The 13,449-nt window shown below is 56.8% G+C and overlaps 1 pseudogene; it reads right to left on the bottom strand.

Annotated features, from left to right (window-relative positions):
- Positions 1-243: 243 nt before the first annotated feature.
- On the bottom strand, positions 244-2,795 carry LOC128946360 (immunoglobulin heavy variable 3-21-like; annotated as a pseudogene).
- Positions 2,796-13,449: the final 10,654 nt, after the last annotated feature.

The raw sequence follows: 13,449 nt of genomic DNA, 5'->3' as shown, positions 1-13,449 counted from the left end.
CAGGAGCTGAGATTTGGGGCCAAGAGCTGAGATTTGGGGCCAGGAGCTAAGATTTGGGGCCAGGAGCTAAGATTTGGGGCCAGAGCAGGGCAGGGTTGGGACACGGGGACAGGAGTGGGGTCAGGGGCTGGGGTTCTGGGGAAGAGTCTGGGGAACGGGGACGGGAGGGGACACAGGGATGGGGCCGAAACATCAAACATCAGCAGCATAAGGAGCAGCACCAGCACCAGTGTGTTTGGCACAGAAATAGGATCCAGAATCCTCGTCCTTGAGGTTGTTCATGGTCAGCGTCACCGAGCTCTGCCCGTTGTCCCTGGAGATCCTGAACCGACCCTTGAACGACGGCGCGTACCCGGTAGCTGATACTCGCAACCTTCTCCAGCCCCTGCCCGGGTCTCTGGCGGATCCAGTTCATGTTGTAGCTTCCAAAACTGAACCCGGACCCTCGGCAGAGGAGGCAGAGGGACCCCCCGGGGGGCTGGAGGTCCCCCCCGCACTCCAGCAGCGTCACAGCCGCCTGGAGCCCTGCGGGACAAAGGGGAGATGGGGATGAGGCGATGCAAAACTGAGGCAGAACTGCCCAATTAATTAATGGGTGGATTGGGGCTAATTCCAGTGTTTAAGGCACTTCTCCATACAGGAAACCTCTGTTAGATATTTAAAGCCAGACAAAGGGATTTTGGGGCAAAAGCGGTGAAGGTTTGGGCATGTGGGAATGGCCGTGACCCTGCTGGAGTGCTGGGGGGACCTCCAGCCCCCCGGGGGGTCCCTGCGCTTCCTCTGCCGAGGGTCCGGGTTCGATTTTGGCAGTTTTGACATGTGCTGTATGCGCCAGAGACCCGGGCATGCGCTGGAATGGGTGGCATGGAACACCAGCAATGGTGTCTACACCGGCTGCGCGCCATCGGTCAAGGGCCGGGTCACGATCTCCAAGGACAACGGGCAGAGCTCGGTGACGCTGACCATGAACAACCTCAAGGATGAGGATTCCGGATCCTATTTCTGTGCCAAACATGCTGATAATGGTTGTTGCAGTCCTGGTGCTTATAGTGAAGGTGACAGTTGTGGATCCAGCCCCCTCTCAGTGTCTCCCCCTGTCCCCAAACCGAGACCCTTCCCCCAAACCTCACCCATTGACTCAGCCCTTGACCCTTTGTCCCCTTCTGCACCAATGGTCAGCACTGACCCCAAACCCTCCCCTGATCCTGCCCCAAAACTCAACCATTGGCCCCAAACCTTCACCCCTTGCCCCCAGTTCAGGCCTCCTCCAATCAGGGCACGGGAAATGGGGGAGATTTGGGTTAAATGGGTAAAAGTGGGGGAAAGTCGAGAGTTGGGGCAAAGATGGTGGGCACTGGGGGAGAAGGACAAGAATGGCGTCAAGGGTTGGGATTTGGGGCAGGATTTGGGGATTTTGCGACATTTGGGCAGCCAGGGATGGGGGTTTGGGGCCACCACCAGCATCGTCACCACGTCCAGAGCTCCCAGAGAGGATTCCAGCCCAGCCCCAATGAGCAGCCCCAGACACCGCGGCCGCTGAGGGAGCAGTGAAGCCCCAGGTGGGAGCGAGGGAGGGAGGGAGGGAGGAGCAGACGCCACGATTTAAGGGCTGCGCAGGCTCCCCCCACTTCCTCCCCGGCAGCTGCCGGGGCCCAGCCGGGGCAGGAAAGGAAACAGAAAGTTCCTGGTTTTGGTCATTGTGAACATCTGTGTTTGGCAGAGGGCAGCTCAGCCTCGGGGTGCTGCGGCAGAGCACCGGCTGCACAAAAAGCTTTGTGTGCAAAGGGCCCTGGAGCGATCCCTGTGCCACACTGGGACAGAGGGGAAGGGCCAGACTGGGGAGGAATGGGCAAAATTGGGGGGAAACCAAAAATTGCGGCAACAGGGGAGGAGTTTGGAGGAAATGGTGAAGATTTGATAAAAAGGGCAGGAACCAGGGGGAAGGGTCAGATAATTCTGTGATACCTGGGAACACAAAAGAAAGGACTCGGGACCACAACCACCATCAACCACAACCACCATCAACACCATAAGCAGCAGCACCACCACAACAACTACTACTGTAACATTTGGCACAGAAATAGGTGGCGGAATCCTTGTCCTTGAGGTTGTTCATGGTCAGCGTCACCGAACTCTGCCCGTTGTCCCTGGAGATCCTGAACTGGACCTTGACCGACGGCGCGTAGTCGGTGTAACCTCCAGTGTAGTAGATCCTTGCGACGTATTGCAACCCCTGCCCGGGTCTCTGGCGGATCCAGAACATGTCAACACTCCCGAAATCAAACCCGGACCCTCGGCAGAGGAGGCACAGGGACCCCCTGGGGGGCTGGAGGTCCCACCCGCACTCCAGCAGGGTCATGGCCGCCCAGAGCCCTGCAGGACAAAGGGGAGATGGGGATGAAGGAAAACATCACCCAAATTCTTGCATGCAGGTCCTGATGTTTCCCAAAAATTGGGACCCTTGGACCTCACCATCTTCCTCCTGCAACTCCGGCCAGTCATCCCGGGTGGATCCCACACCCTTTTTCTGGAATGGCAGCGCCAACTTTGACCGCACAGCCAATCCATCCCCTCATCCCCATCTCCCCTTTGTCCCGCAGGGCTCCGGGCGGCCGTGACCCTGCTGGAGTGCGGGGGGGACCTCCAGCCTCCCGGGGGGTCCCTGTGCCTCTTCTGCCGAGGGTCCGGGTTCAGTTTCAGCAATTTTGCCGTGAACTGGGTGCGCCAGAGACACGGGCAGGGGCTGGAATTCGTGGCGTACATAAACATTGGTGGAGCCACTTACTACGCGCCATCGGTCAAGGGCTGGTTCACGATCTCCCAGGACAACGGGCAGAGCTCGGTGACGCTGACCATGAACAACCTCAAGGTCAAGGACTCCGGATCCTATTTCTGTGCCAGGGCTGCTGATGGTTATGGTGCTGCTGCTAATAGTGACGCTGCCCAGGATGGTCTCAAGTTCTTGCCTTTCATCCCACTCCCATCATTGAGTCCCCAGAGTTCTGCTTTTCATCCCAAACCTCACCCATTGACCCAGCCCTTGACCCTTTTTCTCCATTTGCCACAATGGTCAGCACTGACCCCAAACCCTCCCCTGCTCCTGCCCCAGAACTCAACCATTGGCCCCAAACCTTCACCCCTGGGCTCCAGTTCAGGCCTGCTCCAACCAGGTCTTGGGAGCTGGGGGAGATTTGGGTGGAATGGGAAAAACTGGGAGAAATTCGGGGGTTGGGGCAGCAGGGGCTGAGTTTGGGGTAAAATGGCCGAGATTTGATGAAAAGGGCTGAGATTTGGTGGAGAGATCAGAGGACTATGGGATATTTGGAAACAAAGTGGAGGGATTTGGGACCAAGATCAGAACCAGCAATAAATGCCACACCAACAGTACCATCACTATTGGCACAACCACCATCAACACATTTGGCACAGAAATAGGATCCGGAATGCTCGTCCTTGAGGTTGTTCATGGTCAGCGTCACCGAGTTCTGCCCGTTGTCCCTGGAGATCCTGAACCGGCCCTTGACTGATGGCGTGAAGGCGATGCTGCCACCTTTGTCCTTGATCCCTGCCACGAATTCCAGCCCCTGCCCGGGTCTCTGACGCCTCCAGAACATGGAGAACCCCCCAGAATCGAACCCGGACCCTCGGCAGAGGAGGCGCAGGGACCCCCCGGGGGGCTGGAGGTCCCCCCCGCACTCCAGCAGGGTCACGGCCGCCCGGAGCCCTGCGGGACAAAGGGGAGATGGGCACCAGGCCCAGCTCTGCCATTCTCATTCCCAGCACAGAGTCAGACACCATTCCCTCTCTCTCTCTGTCTCTCTCTCTCTCTCCCTCTCTCTCTCTGTCTCTCTCTTTCTGTCACAGGATTTTTCCTGGAGCAGCACAGAGAGAAGATGAAGATGAAACAATTCCCATCTCTCCTCTCTGCTCCTGCTGTTTCTGCGCGTGTGGAATGTGTCCGGGGGATTGTTCCCCTCCAGGGATTCATCATTTGGGTTCTGCTGCAGATTGTTTTGTTTCCTTGGCCAATGGGCTCCACGCCGTGACCTGGCTCTGTCAGACTGTCACGGGGATTCTTTAAGATTTTTTCGTGTCTTTTGTACGGAATTATTTTAGTATCTCTTTAGTATAGATGTAATATAGCATTAATTAGATATAATATAGTATTAATGAGATATAGCATTATTGAGGTATTATGTAGAATTAATGAGATATTCTATAGCATTAAAGAGATGTAATATAGTATTAATGGGATAAAATATAGAATTAATGAGATATAATATAGTATTTATGAGATATAATATAGCATTAATGAGATGTAATATAGTATTAATGGGATAAAATATTGAATTAATGAGATACAGTATTTTTGAGATATAATATAGCATTAATGAGATGCAATATACCATTAACGAGATGTAATATAGTAATTAAAAGATGTAATATAGTATTAATGAGATATAGTATTAATGAGTTATAGAATTAATGAGATATAGTATTAATGAGACATAATATATTATTAATGAGATGTAGAATAGTAATAATGAGATATAATATTGTATTATTTTAATAAAATATAATATTAATGTAATATAGTAGAGATTTAATAGAGCAATTGTTCAGCATTCTGACTCATGGAGTCAGATTCCATGACCCTGCTGCAGTCTGAGGGGCACCTCCAGCCCCCCGGGGTGTCCCTGCGCCTCCTCTGCCGAGGGTCCGGGTTCAGTTTTGGGAATTTAGGGATGCAGTGGGTCCGCCAGAGAGCCAGGCAGGTGATAGAGTGGCTCGGGGGGATTAAGAGTGATGGTTCCAGCACCGGCTACGCACCCTCAGTCAAGGGCGGGTTCAGGATGTCCAGGGACAACGGGCAGAGCTCGGTGATGCTGACCATGAACAACCTCAAGGACAAGGATTCTGCCACCTATTTCTGTGCCAAATCTGGTAATGTTTGGTACGATGCTGCTGATGTTGCTTATGGTTTTGAACCTGCCGCCCCATGGCTGTGTCCCCCCCAGTCCCGGCTCCCCAGACCCTGCCCCCAAATCCCAGCGCTCGTCCCCGCTCTCGGTGACTGAATTCGTGTCCCCAGCCCCGGGTCCAGTGCTGACCTTTGGGGCAGAGTTTGGGGGAAGATCAATGGCCAAGGGTTGGGGTTTGGGGCCGGAGAGGGGAAAGGGAAATGGAGAAATTGTCACGGGCAGGGTCAGGGGCGGGGAGCTGGGGAAGGGTCTAGGGAAAGGGGACAGGGGTGGACACAGCCATGGCGAGGCATCAATTCCATAGGCATCATTAACAGCACCATTATCATCAGCACCCCTGGCACAGAAATAGATGGCAGAATCCTCGTCCTTGAGGTTGTTCATGGTTAGCATCACCGAGCTCTGCCCGTTGTCCCTGGAGATCGTGAACCGGCCTTTGACCGATGGACTGTAGTAGGTGTAGAGCACCACTGCTCCAGATCCCCGCAAAATATTCCAGCCCCTGCCCGGGTCTCTGGCAGATCCAGATCATGGGGTAACTCCTGAAATCGAACCCGGATCCACGGCAGAGGAGGCGCAGGGACTCCCCGGGGGGCTGGAGGTCCCCTCCACACTCCAGCCGGGTCACGGCTGCCCGGAGCCATGCGGGACAAAGGGGAGATGGGGATGAGGCCAAAGCTCAACCTTTGACCCAAATCCTGACTATTGGCCTCAAATTGGGACCATTGGAGTTCATCATCCTCCTCCCAGGTGGGTGCTGCCCCTTTGACCAGCTGGCCACACCCACTTGGAGGCCCTTGACAAATCAGAGTTTTGATTTCCATCATCTCCCCTTTGTCCCGCAGGGCTCCGGGCGGCCGTGACCCTGCTGGAGTGCGGGGGGGAACTCCAGCCCCCTGCGGGGTCCCTTCGCCTCCTCTGCCGAGGGTCCAGGTTCAGTTTCGGAAGCAACGACATGAACTGGGTGTGCCAGAGACCCAGGCAGGCGCTGTAGTGGCTCGCGAGTATCAGCTACAATGTTGGTTTGACGGGGTACGTGCCATCGGTGCAGGGCCGGTTCACGATCTCCCGGGACAACGGGCAGAGCTCGGTGACGCTGACCATGAACAACCTCAAGGACGAGGATTCCGGATCCTATTTCTGTGCCAAGTGTGTTGATGATCGTGTTGGTTGGGAGAATGTTGCCTGTCATTTGGACCTCATCCCCATGGCTGTTTCCCCCATGTCCCCGTTCCCCAGAGCCTTCCCCAGTCCCCAGCCCCTGACCCCATTCCTGTCCCCGTGTCCCAACTCTGAACTGGTTCTGGCCTAGTCTCAGCTCTTGGCCCCAAACCTCAGCTCTGGGATCCACGTCCCAACCAAATTCCCCAAAACTGACGGGGATGTCCCAATCTGGCCCCACCGTGTCAATCTGCCTTTGCTTTGTGTGATTGGCCGCAAACCTCTCGCACTGAGCTGCGCCATTGAGTTCTGTGTGTGCTGCCAGGGCCGTGAGCTGCCGGCACCTCCCCATGGCCACAGCCCGGTGAGGAGAACGATGGTGGGAAACCAAACGGCTCCAGAGGGGTCCCCAAAACCCTGGTCCGGTGGGGATTGGGACAGAGACCTCCGGGCGGGGATGGGCCCGGGGCTGAGGATTGGAGGAATTGTTGGGGGTTTGGGGACAGCTGGGGACACTGAGATGGGGGCGTGGATCCACCACTGGGGTCTTCACCATAAGCAGCAGCATTCCAGGTAAAAGCATCAGCACCCTTGGCACAGAAATAGGATCCGGAATCCTCGTCCTTGAGGTTGTTCATGGTCAGCGTCACCGAGCTCTGCCCGTTGTCCCTGGAGATCCTGAACCGGCCCTTGACCGATGGCGCGTAGTCGGTGTAAGCACGATCACTGTAGATACTCGCAACCCACTCCAGCCCCTTCCCGGGTCTCTGGCGGATCCAGTACATGGGGTAACTCCCGAAACTGAAGCCGGACCCTCGGCAGAGGAGGCGCAGGGACCCCCTGGGGGGCTAGAGTTCCCCCCCGCACTCCAGCAGGGTCACGGCCATTCCCACATGCCCAAACCTTCACTGGTTTTGCCGCAAATTCCCTTTCTCTTGCCCCAAATGTCCAACAGAGATTTCCAGTATTGTAAAGTTCCTTCAGCCCTGCAGTTAGCCCCGATCCACCCATTAATTACTTGGAAAGCTCTGCCTGAGTTTTGCATCGCCTCATCCCCATCCCCCCTTTGTCCCGCAGGGCTCCGGGCGGCCGTGACCCTGCTGGAGTGCGGGGGGGACCTCCAGCCCCCTGGGGGTTCCCTGCACCTCCTCTGCCGAGGGTCTGGGTTTGATTTTGGAAAATTTGGGATGGGCTGGATGCACCAGAGACCTGGGCAGGGACTGGAGCACATCGGAGGGATCCAAAGCGATGGCAGCACCTACTACGCGCCATCGTTCAGGGGCCGGGTCACGATCTCCAGTGACAACGGGCAGAGCTCGGTGACGCTGACCATGAACAACCTCAAGGACGAGGATTCCGGATCCTATTTTTTTCCAGATGCAGTGATGGTGGTTGGAATGGAGCTGCTGTTTCTTATGGTGACAATCCTCAGCATCGCCCCAAGCCCGCAGACCAAGTTCCCAAATTTTCCCAAAATCCTTCTCACAATTCCCAACCCTTGACCCAATTCTTGACCTTACTCCCCAGTCTCCACTATTGCTGCCCGAATTCCTGTTGTCTCCCCAATTTTGCCCATTTCACCCAAATCTCCCCCAGCTCCCCGGGCCGTGATAGGAGGAGGCCTGAACTGGCGGCCAGGGGTGAAGGTTTGGGGCCAATGGTTGAGTTTTGGGCAGGAGCAGGGGAGGGTTTGGGGTCAGTGCTGACCATTGGGGCAAATGGGGGAGATTTGGGACAAAGGGTCAATGGGTGAGGTTCGGGGCAAGGGTCTGGGATTGGGGACACGGGGGGCTCAGACAGGGGTGGTGCCACCCCCGACGCTGTCAATATAAGCAGCAGCAGCACCACCACCAGCACCACTGTCTTTGGTACAGAAATAGGATCGAGAATCCTCATCCTTGAGGTTGTTCATGGTCAGCGTCACCGAGCTCTGCCCTTTGGCCCTGGAGATCCTGAACCGGCCCTTGACCGATGGCGCGTACTCGGTGTTACCACCACTGCTGATCCCTGCGAGCCACTCCAGCCCCTGCCCGGATCTCTGATGGATCCAGAACATTCCATAAACGCCAAAAATGAACCCGGACCCTCGGCAGAGAAGGCGCAGGGACCCCCAAGGGGGCTGGAGGTCCCCCCCGGACTCCAGCAGGGTCATGGACTCTTCCTCGTCCCCAAACCTTCACTGATTTTGCCCCAAATTTCCTTTTGTCGGGGCCCAAATATCTAACAGAAATTTCCTGTATGGAAAAGTTTCCTAAACCCTGCAATTAGACCCAATCCATCCATTAATTAATTGGACAGCTCTGCTGGACCTTTGCATCGCCCCATCCCCATCTCCCCTTTGTCCTGCAGGGCTCCGGGCGGCCGTGACCCTGCTGGAGTGCGGGGGGGACCTCCAGCCCCCCGGGGGGTCCCTGCGCCTCCTCTGCCGAGGGTCCGGGTTCAGTTTCAGCAGTTTTCCCATGCAATGGATCTGCCCAAGACTCGGGCAGGGGCTGGAATACGTTGCGGGGATCTGGAGCAGTGGTGCTTACATCTACTACAGTCCATCAGTCAAGGGTCGGGTCACGATCTGCAGGGACAACGGGCAGAGCTCGGTGACGCTGACCATGAACAACCTGAAGGATGAGAATTCCGGATCCTATTTCTGTGCCAGGGGGGCTGATGGTAATGGTGGTGTTAATGATGCCTATGGCATTGATGTCTTGCCATGGCCGTGTCCCCCCCTGTCCCCATTCCCCAGACCCTTCCCAAATCCCTAGCCCCTGACTCCATTCCTGTCCCCATGTCCCAGCTCTGAACTGGCTCTGCCCCACATTCTCAGCTCCTGGCCCCAAACCTCAGCTCTGGGCTCCACGTCTCAGCCCAGGTCTCCAAACCTGGGTGCAAATGGCCGAGATTTGGGGAAAATGGGCCAGATTTTGTCTCTGGTAGTCACCAATGGGGTCAAGGGCTGGAGGGAAGGATCGGGGGAACGGGGTAGGGGGGCACACAAGGACGGGAATGGGGTCCAACAGCAGCACCAGCAGCATAAGCACCCCAACCAGCAGAAGCACATTTGGCACAGAAATAGGATCCGGAATCCTCGTCCTTGAGGTTGTTCATGGTCAGCGTCACCGAGCTCTGCCTGTTGTCCCTGGAGATCGTGACCCGGCCCTTGAACGCAGACGGGTATCTGGTTTATCCATCGCTGTCAATGCCTGCGACAAATTCCAGCCCCTGCCCGGGTCTCTGGCGCACCCAGCTGATCCCAAATTGTCCAAAACTGAACCCGGACCCTCGGCAGAGGACGCGCAGGGACCCCCCGGGGGGCTGAAGGTCCCCCCTGCACTCCAGCAGGGTCACGGCTGCCCGGGGCCCATCCCCAAATCTTTACCAATTTCCCTCATAACTCCACTGGTTTGGTCCCAAATCTCCATCACATTTTTCCGGAATCCTGAGGTCCCTCAAACCCTACAAGTTAACTCAATATTCTCATTAATTAATTGCACACCTTGACCTGAGTGTTCCACATTGATTTCAAAACTAAAACCAGCATTAACCATACCCAACCCCGGCACATCACGGCCATGGCCTCGAGCTCCCTCCGGCTCCTGGCCCTGCTGCTCCTGCTGCCCCTCCCAGGTGGCCCCACCCCTTTTCCCCTTCTGAACCAATCAGGTTTCTGATCCCCATCTCCCCTTTGTCCCGCAGGGCTCCGGGCGGCCGTGACCCTGCTGGAGTGCGGGAGGGACCTCCAGCCCCCGGGGGGGTCCTTGCGCCTCCTCTGCCGAGGGCCCGGGTTCGATTTTGGGAATTTTGCCATGAACTGGGTTGGACAGAGACCCGGGCAGGGGCTGGAATGGGTCGCCTACATCAGCAACACTGGTGCTTACATCTACTACGCACCATCGGTCAAGGGCTGGTTCAGGATCTCCAGGGACAACGGCAGAGCTCGGTGACGCTGACCATGAACAACCTCATGGAAGAGGATTCCGGATCCTATTTCTGTGCCAAAAGTTGGGCTGGTTGTTGTGGTCCTGCTGCTGGTAAAGACATTGATTGGGATGATGTTGGTCATGGTGGTTTTTTTCTGAGTCCTTTTTTTTGAGCCTCCCAGTCCCATAACCCAGACCCTCCCCCCGAACCTCAGCCCTTGACCCTTTGTCCCAAATCTCCCCCATTTGCACCAATGGTCAGCACTGACCCCAAACCCTCCCCTGCTCCTGCCCCAAAACTCAACCATTGGCCCCAAACCTTCACCCCTGGCCTCCAGTTCAGGCCTCCTCCAATCAGGGCCCGGGAGCTGGGGGAGATTTGGGTGAAATGGGAACAATTGGGATAAAGTAGAATGTTGGGGCAGACATGGTGGGCACTGGGGGAGAAGGTCAAGAATGGGGTCAAGGGTTGAGATTTGGGGCAGGATTTGGGGATTTTGGGACATTTGGTGAGCCAGGGATGGGGGTTTGGGGCCACCACCAGCATCGTCACCATGTCCAGAGCTCCCAGAGAGGATTCCAGCCCAGCCCCAAGGAGCAGCCCCAGACACCGAGGCCGCTGAGGGAGCAGTGAAGCCCCAGGTGGGAGCAACGGAGGGAGGGAGGGAGGGAGGAGCAGACGCCGCGATTTTGGGGTTCCACAGCCTCCCCCCACTTCCTCCCCGGCAGCTGCCGGGGCCCGGCCGGGGCGGGAAGGGAAACAGAAAGTTCCTGGTTTTGGTCATTGTGAACATCTGTGTTTGGCAGAGGGCAGCTCAGCCTCGGGGCGCTGCGGCAGAGCGCCGGCTGCACAAAAAGCTTTGTGTGCAAAGGGCCCTGGAGCGATCCCCGTTCCGCACTGGGATGGAGGGGAAGGGCCAGGCTGGGGAGGAATGGGGAAAATTGGGGCGAAACTGGGAATTGGGGAAGTGATGGTGGCATTTGGCGGAAATGGTCAAGATTGGAGAAAGAGGGGTTGGGTTTTTTGGGAAGGATCAGAGAATTCTGAGATATTTGGGAACACAGAACAAAAGGCTTGGGGCCACAACCACCATCAACACCATAAGCAGCACCACCACCACCCCAACTATTGCTGTAACAGAAATAGGTGGCGGAATCCTCGTCCTTGAGGTTGTTCATGGTCAGCGTCACCGAGCTCTGCCCGTTGTCCCTGGAGATCGTGAACAGGCCCTGCACCGACGGCGCGTAGTAGGTGCTGCCACTGCTGGTGATCCCTGCGAGCCTCTCCAGCCCCTGCCCTGGTCTCTGGCGGATCCAGCCCAGCCCAAAACTTCCAAAATCGAACCCGGACCCTCGGCAGAGGAGGCGCAGGGACCCCCTGGGGGGCTGGAGGCCCCCCCTGCACTCAAGCAGGGTCACAGCCGCCCAGAGCCCTGCGGGACAAAGGGGAGATGGGCATGAGGCCAAAGCTCAACCCTTGACCCAAATCCTGACCCTTGGCCCAAATTGGGACCCCTGGAATTCATCATCCTCCTGCCAGGTGGGTCCTGTCCCATTTTTGAAGCATGCCATGCAAAGTTGGGCACTCTTTACCAATCAGGTTTCTCATCCCCATCTCCCCTTATTCCCACAGGGCTCCGGGCGGCCGTGACCCTGCTGGAGTGCGGGGGGGACCTCCAGCCCCCCGGGGGGTCCCTGCGCCTCCTCTGCCGAGGGTCCAGGTTCAGTTTTGGCCAATTTGGGGTGGGCTGGATCCGCCAGAGACCTGGGCAGGGGCTGGAGTGGCTCGCAGAGATCACCAACACTGGTGGAAACATCGGCTACGCGCCATCGGTCAAGGGTCGGTTCAGGATCTCCAGGGACAACGGGCAGACCTCGGTGACGCTGACCATGAACAACCTCAAGGACGAGGATTCCGGATCCTATTTGTGTGCCAGGGCTTTTTGTGCCGGTTGTTGGGCTATTGGTAATCATGGTGACAATGCTGTTGATAGCGTCAAACTTCTAGTTTTTGCTCCTGTCCTATCATTGAATCTCCAAATTTTCGATTTTCGTCCCAAACCTCACCTCTTGTCTCAGATCTTGACCCTTTGTCCCCATTTGCATCAATGGTCAGCACTGACACCAAACCCTCGCGTGTTTCTGCCCCAAAACTCAACCATTGGCCCCAAACCTTCACCCTGACCCTTTGTCCCTGCCCTGCCCCCGTTGCCCCAACGCTGCCCATTGGCCCCAAACCCTCCCCTGGGTCTGGCCCCAAACTCAACTCTCGGCCCCAAATCTCACCCTGGTCCCCCAAAAGTGCCCAAAGGGCTGAGATTTTGGGTGAAATTTGGTAAATTCTGGCACCAACTCAGTTGGGTTTGGGGCACCACCAGACGGGGTTTGGCGTCTTTGGTCACCATGGGTGGAAATGGGGCAGGTCTGGGACAAAGGGTCAGATGATGGAACTGGGGTGTGGGGGAAGGGTCTTCGGCTTTGGGGACAGGTGGGGACACAGCGATGGCGATGGATCAACCAATGGTGCATTTACAAATAGCAGGAGGGCCCCAATTATCAGCATAAACACGTTTGGCACAGAAATAGGATCCGGAATCCTCGTCCTTGAGGTTGTTCATGGTCAGCGTCACCGAGCTCTGCCCGTTGTCCCTGGAGATCCTGAACCGGCCCTGGACTGAATCCACATACCCGGTGCTCGAACCATCGTTCCTGATCCCAGCGACCCACTCCAGCCCCTGCCCGGGTCTCTGGCGGACCCATTGCATGGCAAAACTGCCGAAACTGAAGCCGGACCCTCGGCAGAGGAGGCACAGGGACCCCCCGGGAGGCTGGAGGTCCCCCCCGCACTCCAGCAGGGTCACGGCCGCCCGGAGCCCTGCGGGACAAAGGGGAGATGGGAATGAGAAACCTGATTGGCTTCTGACCGGAAGTGAACATGGCCATGCCAGAAAAAGCGTGTGGGACCCAACTTGGAGAGGCAGCAGGAGCAAAACAACCAGGATGGGATGGTCCATGGTTCACAGTTTGGGGCCAAGGGTCAGGATTTGGGTCAAGGGTTGAGCTTTGGCCTCATCCCCATCTCCCCTTTGTCCCGCAGGGCTCCGGGCGGCCGTGACCCTGCTGGAGTGCGGGGGGGAACTCCAGCCTCCCGGGGGGTCCCTGCGCCTCTTCTGCCGAGGGTCCGGGTTCAGTTTTGGGAATTTTGATATGTACTGGATCCACCAGAGACCCGGGCAGTGGCTGGAGTGGCTCGCAGGCATCTACAGCAGTGGTTCCAGCACTGCATATGCGCCATCGGTCAACTGCCGGTTCACGATCTCCAGGGACAACAGGCAGAGATCGGTGACGCTGACCATGAACAACCTCAAGGCCGAGGATTCCGCCACCTATTT

Source organism: Melozone crissalis, unplaced genomic scaffold (genome assembly GCF_028551555.1).
Source record: "Melozone crissalis strain CALT ecotype California unplaced genomic scaffold, PUWL_Pcris_2 ptg000079l_1, whole genome shotgun sequence".
Lineage (NCBI taxonomy): Eukaryota > Metazoa > Chordata > Aves > Passeriformes > Passerellidae > Melozone > Melozone crissalis.
The sequence above is the reverse complement of the archived record's forward strand: the minus strand, read 5'-3'. Positions and strand labels throughout refer to the sequence as shown.